Source organism: Bison bison, unplaced genomic scaffold (assembly GCF_000754665.1).
Source record: "Bison bison bison isolate TAMUID 2011002044 unplaced genomic scaffold, Bison_UMD1.0 scf7180017864213, whole genome shotgun sequence".
Taxonomy (NCBI): Eukaryota; Metazoa; Chordata; class Mammalia; order Artiodactyla; family Bovidae; genus Bison; species Bison bison.
In genome coordinates this window covers 779,705-788,990 of record NW_011494785.1, presented here as the reverse complement: position 1 = coordinate 788,990, position 9,286 = coordinate 779,705, and positions in this window count along the sequence as shown.

The following is a 9,286-nucleotide window of genomic DNA, read 5'->3' as shown; positions in this document are numbered from 1 at the left end:
GTCTGTTGTTCCATGTCCAGTTCTAAGTGTTGCTTCCTGACCTGCATACAGGTTTCTCAAGAGGCAGGTCAGGTGGTCTGGTATTCCCATCTCTTGAGGAATTTTCCACAGTTTATTGTCATCCACACAGTCAAAGGCTTTGGCATAGTCAGTAAAGCAGAAGTAGATGTTTTTCTGGCGCTCTCTTGCTTTTTCGATGATCCAACAGATGTTGACAATTTGATCTCTGGTTCCTCTGCCTTTTCTAAATCCAGCTTGAACATCTGGAAGTTCATGGTTCATGTACTCTTGAAGCCTGGCTTGGGGAATTTTGAGCATTACTTTGCTAGTGTGTGAGAAGAATTCAATTACGCGGTAGTTTGAGCATTCTTTGGCATTGCCTTTCTTTGGGATTGGAATGAAAGCTGACCTTTTCCAGTCCTATGGCCACTACTGAGTTTTCCAAATTTGCTGGCACATTTAGTGTAGCATTTTCACAGCATCATCTTTTAGGATTTGAAATAGCTCAACTGGAATTCCATCACCTCCACTAGCTTTGTTTGTAGTGATGCTTCCCAAGGCCCACTTGACTTCACCTTCCAGGATGTCTGGCTGTAGGTGAGTGATCACACCATTATGATTCTCTGGGTCTTGAAGATCTTTTTTGTATAGCTCTTCTGTGTATTCTTGCCACCTCTTCTTAATATCCCTGCTTCTGTTCAGTTCAGTTCAGTTCAGTCTCTCAGTCGTGTCCAACTCTGTGACCCCATGAACCACAGCCTGCCAGGCCTCCCTGTCCATCACCAACTCTCGAAGTTTACTCAAACTCATGTCCATTGAGTTGGTGATGCCATTTAACCATTTTATCCTCTGTCATCCCCTTCTCCTGCCTTCAATCTTTCCCAACATTAGGGTCTTTTCAAATGAGTCTGCTCTTTCTTTGCATCAGGTGGCCAAAATATAGGAGTTTCAGCTTCAACATCAGTCCTTCCAATGAACACTCAGGATTGATCTCCTTTAGGATGGACTGTTTGGATCTCCTTGTAGTCCAAGGGACTGCTTCTGTTAGGTCCATACTATTTCTGTCCTTTATTGTGCCCATCTTTGCATGAAATATTCCCTTGGTATCTCTAATTTGCTTGAAGAGATCTCTAGTCTTTCCCATTCTATTGTTTTCCTGTATTTCTTTGCATTGATCACTGAGAAAGGCCTTCTTATCTCTCCTTGCTATTCTTGGAACTCTGCATTCAAATAGATATATCTTTCCTTTTCTCCTTTGCCTTTAACTTCTCTTCTTTTCACAGCTCACTTCTCTTCTTTTCACAGCTATTTGTAAGGCCTCCTCAGACAACTATTTTGCCTTTTTGCATTTCTTTTTCTTGGAGATGGTCTTGATCACTGCCTCCTGAATGTCACAAAGCTCTATCCATAGTTCTTCAGGCATTCTATCAGATCTAATCCCTTGAATCTATTTCTCACTTCCACTGTATAATCATAAGGGATTTGACTTAGGTCATAACTGAATAGTCTAGTGGTTTTCCCTACTTTCTTCAATTTAAGTCTGAATTTGGCAATAAGGAGTTCCTGATCTGAGCCACAGTCAGCTCCCAGTCTTGTTTTTGCTGACTGTATAGAGCTTCTCCATCTTTGGCTGCAAAGAATAATCAATTGGATATCAGTATTGACCATCTGGTGATGTTTATATGTAGAGTCTTCTCTTGTGTTGTTGGAAGAGGATGTTTGCTATGACCAGTGCGTTCTCTTGGCAAAGCTCTATTAGCCTTTGCCCTGCTTCATTCTGTATTCCAAGGCCAAATTTGCCTGTTACTCCAGGTGTTTCTTGACTTCCTACCTTTGCATTCCAGTCCCCTATAATGAAAAGGCCATCATTTTTGGGTGTTAGTTCTAGAAGGTCTTGTAGGTCTTCATAGAACCGTTCAACCTCAGCTTCTTCAGCATTACTGGTCAAGGCATAGACTTGAATTACTGTGTTATTGAATGGTTTGCCTTGGAAACAAACAGAGATCATTCTGTCGTTTTTAAGATTGCATCTAAGTACTGCATCTCGGACTCTTTTGTTGACTATGATGGCTATTCCATTTCTTCTAAGGGATTCTTGCCCACAGTAGTAGATATAATGGTCATCTGATTAAATTCACCCATTCCAGTCCATTGTGATGACCTAGACAGGTGGGATGAGGGGTGGAGATGGGAGGGAGTTCTAAGAGGGAGGGCTTATTTGTATGCAAATAGCTGGTTCACTTCATCTTACAACAGGAACTAACATGACATTGTAAAGCAATTACACAAAAACTAAACAAATAAAATCATAAATGTACTGACTTCTCTGATCTTGGGTGGCCTCAGCCTGCAGTGACTTGAAGCAAGATTTTGATTCCCAACCAGAGATTGAGGTCAGGCCTAGACAGTGAGAGCACCAAATCCTGGCCACTAGACCACCAGGAACCAGTGGTCAAAGACAAGGCCCTGGCCCACTAGCTGTGTACAAATGAATTTCCACACAGAGGCGGAAAGTAGTAAACCAGTAAAGTGTTTATTAGGAAGAAAAGAGTATGTGTAGATACATTCACGGGCTGGCTAAGAGAGCCACGCCCTCATGGTGGTTTGAATCACTTTTATGGGCCATTTCTTCCACGTTTCCTTTGGCCAGTCCTCTTGTCTTGCCTGGTTCTGAGTCTGCATTTGCTTTATCTCTGGGTCTTACCATGTGTGCACTCGCATCTCTTAGCCAAGATGGATTTTAGCAAAGAGCCTTATGGGTAGGTTGACATCATTTCCCTTTTTGATCTCCAAGGAGCCTTTCTGTGCATGTGTAGTCCGGAAGGTCTCCTTGACTTCAAGAATGAGGAATTTGTGGTCCTTTATCCTAGATAACATCTTTTATCTTGGAGTTTCTGCCCACAGGGGAGAAAACAGCTGTTTAGCCTGGGGCCATCTTATCTCCTGCCTCATGCCCCCTGCCTCTTCAGAGCAGTTTTGCTGAGCTGTGAGGCTGTCTCCCAGTTATAGTTCTCATCTGGGGCTGTAGATGAAAAATGCTGCCTGCTGTATCAGTAGACAAAGAAAATTGAGGCTAACAAGCCATCAGCCACTGCAGATGCCCTGAACTGTGTACCCTGAGGGAATTCAGGATGGAGAAAGCAGGATCTTGGCCCCAGATAACTGAGGTGCACGTCAAAACAATGATTTCAATAAGCCCAGACTCTTGCATCTTCCCAGACATAGAAAACTCCTAAATTCATTAGCTCGAGATGACTGTTTTTTCTTTAATTAACAATGATCCTTTGATATTCCAACTTTGTTGTTTTTTGGTAGCTAAGTCGTGCCCGACTCTTTGTGACCACATGGACTGTAGCCCTCTAGGCTCTTCCGTCTGTGGGATTTCCCACGCAAGAATACTGGAGTGGGTTGCCATTTCCTTCTCCAGGGGATCTTCTCAGGCCAGAGCTCAAATCCACATCTCCTTCATTGGCAAGTGGATTATTTACTACAAGGGAAGCCTGAAGTTCTGACTACCTGGGTTTTTGGTTTTTGTTTTTGCAAAAGCTTATCTATCCTGGCTTCTCACTTACCTCTTCAGAGCAGTTGCTCAGAGATATCTGAGAGGCTGCCTTCTGAGTGTAAGTCCTCAGAAAATCCACCGAATAAAACGTGATTCTCAACTCTTTGGTTGTGCTTTTTTTCCCCTTTATTTATTTTTAACTGAAGGATAATTACAATATTGTGTTGGTTTCTGCCATACATGGATCAGTCATAAGTATACATACATCCCTTCACTCTTGAGCCCGTTGTGGGTTTTTTTTTCTTTTCAGTCTACAAGGAGACACATGATTATTCTACATTCTCAACATGGGGAACTCAACTGGCAAAGAAGAGATGTGGACTTGCCCAGGACCACAAAGCCCACGCAGGCCTAGAGAAGCCCCACAACCATGGGGAGGGGATGTCAGGGAGGAAAACCTTGTCTCTACCCTCCAGGCTCATCTGGATGATACAAGAATTAAATTGGCATGAGACAGGTTAGCAGGAGAAAATCAAACAAAAGTTTCTAACTTGTCTATGCAGGAGAGACACAGAAAACATAACTAATCTTCGCCTCAAAAACCATCCTTACAGAATGTAAAACAGAGTGCTGAGGGTGAGGAGAGCCAGTTATGGTGGAAGGGGACCAGGGGGAAAAAGCTCAGCAAACAAGGTTAAATGTTGTGATGCAGATTAAAGTCTTTGCTTCTCCAAAGAGTTTCTAGAGATCTGGTCATTCTCTTCCTGGTACAATGAGAAAGACACCCTTACAAATGGAGATTTTCCTTACATATGTCAAGGTTTCTTACAAAAGAATGACCCTTCCTTTGGTTTGCAGCATTTCTTTCAGGTCTCCAGTTTCTTAGAAAATAACAAGCTTGAAATAATTAACATGCCAATGAAACACTTTTGGAGGTGGCAAATTCTGGTCCCCCACTGGCCAGAGACATTGAAACAGATCTACATTAAAAAGACCTGACCCTGGCATTTGATTAACATGGCCCTGGGCCTTAGTTTTTTCCTGTGTAAGTTGGAGATGACAAAATGTATTTCAGAGAGTAGTTTTGGAAAATTAAAAAGAAATGAGAGGCTTCCCTGGTATTCCAGTGGTTAAGACTCTGCCCTCCCAATGCAGGTGCCCTGGGTTCAGTCCCAGGTCAGGGAACTAGATCCTACATAACCTCAACTAAAGATCCCACGTGCTGCAGCTGAACAGCCCAAATGCTGCAATTAAGACCAGGCACAGCCAAATAGAAAGAAAGAAAGGAAGCCTATCAAGCTGCAGAAAGACCTGGAGGGAACTTAAACGCATATTACCAAGTGAAAGAAGCCAATCCAAAAAGGGTTATCAAATATGTGATTCCAACTACATGATGTTCTGGAAAAGAAAACTGCCCCACAAGGGTCAACAGAAACTGGTAACTAAGAGAAATTCTTGAGCTTATCTTACAGAACACCAGTTAAGGGCACAGATAGTTTAAAAAAAAAAAAAGCTCTCAGGCTGTAATTTGCCTTCAGTTACCATTTTTTGTTTTTTGTTTTATATTTTATTTGGCCACATTAGGGAACCTGGGCTCTTCGTTGTAGCACACAAATTCCCTAGTTTGGGGTTCTCTAAGATCCCCGTGGCATATAAGAGCTTATTTCCCTGATCAGGGATGGAACCTGTGTCCCCTGCATTGCAAGGTGGATTCTTAACCTCTGGACCACCAGGGAAGTCCCCCGTTCAATTATCTTTTGACTCTTTAACCATCCCTACGGATGACACTTCTGACCTGTGGGTTGCTTTAGTAACGGGGTGAGAGTGGGGGTGCCTTAGGATGTTTTGATACTTGGAGTCAGCTCTTGTCCAGTAGTAGTTTGGCCCATGAATGACATTCTGGGCACATTTTGGTTTAAGCAAAAGCAGAGAAGGAGGGTCACAGCACTTCAGTTAAGTACAAATCTCTCTCCCAGGGAGAGTAGTAGTTTATCCAACCCTGGCTGACATAAGCAAATATTTCATCATTTCCTTCATAAATCGCTGGCTGTTATATTTAGTATATTTTATATCTGCTTTCTTTTACTTATTGCAGCTCTCGGGCTCTAGAGCTCAGGCCTCAGTAGTTGTGGCACATGGGTTTTGTTACCCCACAGCATGTGGAATCTTCCCAGACCAGTGATCGAACCCACGTCCCCTGCATTGGCAGGCAGATTCCTTACCACTGAGTCACCAGTACTCTGTACCTACAGCCACTACATCTGCTCTCAATTGCGGTGGATTGGAAAGTGTTAAATAACCAATATGCAACCACGGTCTGGTCAAGAAGACAGAATCCAAAATAGGTAATTCACCAGAGAGAATTTAATATAGGGAATTGGTTAAACAAGTTTTGGAGGACTGAAAAATCAAAAGAACGAGGAAATGCAGAAATAATAGCCACAGGAAACAGCTACCAGTCCTAAGGCTGGGGACAGAGGGCAGAGGTAGGGTTCCCAGGCCCTCGAAGCTCAGAGGAGGGCCCAAGTCCCTACTGCCGCTGGCACCTCTGCCACCTCTGCCACCTGCCAAGAGGCTGGTTCTGTGAGTACCTTATCCTATGCATCTGACTGTCGGCGTGGCGTCTCTGAACCTTCACTAACTGGGAGCTCAAAACCAGAACTTGAGAGAGCAGAGGTGAGCTGGCCACACACCTTCCCGGGAGCAGACCCCTCGAGGACCAAGGAAAATGGTCGTAACTTCACAGTTGGAAGCCTTGGCTAATATCTGAGACTGAACGTATCCTTCTGGAATGAAGGTCCTTCTGTACCTCGAAGTCACTGTAGACTTTCCCCTGAAAGTCACCAGGGAAGTGTAGGGGCTGCCACACAGCACCACAGGGCCAGGGAGAACTGCCCCATGGAGCACAGGTCAGGAATAGAGCCAACAACAGAGGGTCACTTTGTTAGGGGAAGCACACTGCCTGAAACCATCCACCTTGGCCAGGAACCATGGTCACCATTTGCATGAGTTATTTTACAACAGGAGGTCCTGATAAGGAACATGGAACTAACAAGCCACCACGAACCGGAAGAATTCAGGAAAGATCAAAAAGAGACACCTCCCAGAATCCTTCTTGCTTTAGTCCATCTTAGCTGAACAATGCTTGCACCACCAGGAAGTACCCCGAGTCAGAATAATTGGCCAGAGACAACCCAGAAACTAACCCCATCATCATAAGACTTGAGGCTGACCCACATGGCAGAGCAGTCCTCCTGGGTTCCCTTATCCTACTGCTTGTGTCATGCTTGGGCAGCATGTGTGTCTCCTGGGACAATTCATTTCTGAGTGTTAAGACAAGAGTCGGCTTTCAGGCCCTGGAAGGGGTCTCCCTTCCTGGAACAGCTTTGACACTGCCACCCACAGGCCAGGTTCACCTACTAGGTGGAAACCTAAGGCGCCCGCCCCACAGTAGACACACACTAGGTAGAATTGCTATTTTGAACCTGGGCCCCCTGCACTGGAAGCATGGAGTCCTAGCCACTGGACCACCAGGGAAGACTAGTCATTCAAGAATTTTAAAGTTTATGCTTCAGCACTGTGGGAGAACTGGTGATACTGTGAATTATAGCAAGAGATGTACTTGATTTTCATCCTGTTTCTGTCAGAGAGCTCCGAAAACCCTTGGAATTTCCTCAGTGATAAGAACAATAAAGGTATCACTATCTTAGCCTATTTCTTTCAGCCACACCTGAGGTTAAAATGAGGTGATTTTTGGAAAGTACCTAAAGATGGGGCTGGTTGCCAGGGCAACCAACCTGATGATTGGAAGTTTGAACAGTTCAGCCCCACCCTCTGGGAAGAGGAAATGGGTTAGAGGTTGAATCTACCAATGGCCGATGTTTTAATCAACTATGTTTACATAATGAAAGAAGGAAAGAAAAAGTGAAGTCGCTCAGTCGTGTCCGACTCTTTGCGACCCCGTGGACTGTAGCCCACCAGGCTCCTCCATCCATGGGATTCTCCAGGCAAGAATACTGGCGTGGGTTGCCATTTCCTTCTCCAGGGGATCTTCCCGACCCAGGGATCGAAGCCAGGTCTCCCGCATTGCAGGCAGACGCTTTAACCTCTGAGCCATCAGGGAAGCCTCCATAAAAACCCGAAAGGGCGGGGTTTGGAGGGCTTCCAGCCTGGTGAACCATAATAACACATCCATGGGTACTATGCTGGCCTCAAGACTCCCCAGGAACAAAAGCTTCTGCCTTGGAGGCCTCACTTCATGCATCTCTTCATCTGGCTGTTGACTCATATCCTTTCATGCCCTTTGTAATAAACCATAATCTAGTAAGTAAACTGGTTCCCTGAGTTCTCTGAGCCACTCTAGCAAGTTAATGGCCTACGATGGGATTGTGGGAACCTCTCATGTATAGTTGGCCAGAGCACAGGTAACAACCTGGACATGCATGGACATCTGAAGTGGGGTGGACAGTCTTGTGGGATTGAGCCACCAACCTGTGAAATATGGTGCCATCTCTGGGCAGGTGGTGTCAGAACAGAGTTAAACTGTAGGACACCCAGCTGCTGCTGGAGAATTGGTGTCAGAGCTATAGAACACAACATCCCTGAAATGAGTGCTTTGTAGTTGTGCTGAAGCATGAAATCTGAACCTCATGCTGTGGAGATGGTCCACGGGAGTGGATCGGTCAGCTGGTAGGGGAGGTTGGAAAGTGCTTGGCAACGGCTACACCTGGGAGTGAGATGGGCCTGAGTACAAACCCTGCCTCTGATGCTAAGTGACCTTGGACAAGCCTCTCAACCTCTGGACTCCTACCCCTCCTCTATAAAACAAGAGGTAATGTGTGCCTTGCGGGGTTGCAAGAGGGGCACACAGAAGGGCTCCAAGGATGGTGACTGACCTTGACACTGTGACCAAAAGTGGGGCCTGCTCACCACTCAAACGCGAAAGGCAAGTTTGCTTTGTTTTGGATGCCAGCAACCAGAGGCAGTTGGGGGAGAGCAGACTCCTGTCTAAAGGTGACTCCCAGCTCTGACAATCAAGGGGCTAGAGCTTTTATAGATAGAGGGAGGGGGCTCCGTGCAGAAACAGCATTGTCAGCTCGACCGTCCTCTTGAAATTGGTCATCAGTGGTCTGACGAGCATCATCCAGATTGTTTTAAGTACAGTTAATCTTTGGTTCCATAGTCAGTTTTGTTTTCATTTCCTTGAGGCCAATTCTCAGAATTGTGGCAGCTTATGTCATGGCAACAGCCTGGTCATTGTGTAGTTAAATTATTTCCACCCCGTGGGGATTTCAGTATCTACAAGACAGCTCACAGGATATGGCTCAGAATATTATCTATAAACCTGGAGGAGGAACTAAGATCCTTTGACTATGCTTAATGACTAATTATTGTTATTTGGTCTCCTTTGATTGTTTTCCTGTGTTTGCATTTTCTCACTTCTCTGATTAAACTTATTGTTTGGCTAAAGTTTTTCCATAGACAAAAGGCAGGCAGAGGATATGGGGTGGTGGGTGGTAAGAGCCATAGGGTCCTACTCCATTTCAACATTGTGCTACTGTTTTCTTGATGAGCATACTTGGAAAGAGTGAGAAGTATGAGTGAGGAAACCCAGCCCAGGACCATGATCCAACATCAGAGGCAGGTTGCTCGGATACTGAGGCAGGTTGGAATCACTGGTGGGCAAGAAGCCACCAGCCACTCTGGGCTGGAGGACCACTGGAAAGATTTAGAATAAGAAATCTTGGACAAGGAGGAAAGACCACTTTCAGACCCATGGGCATT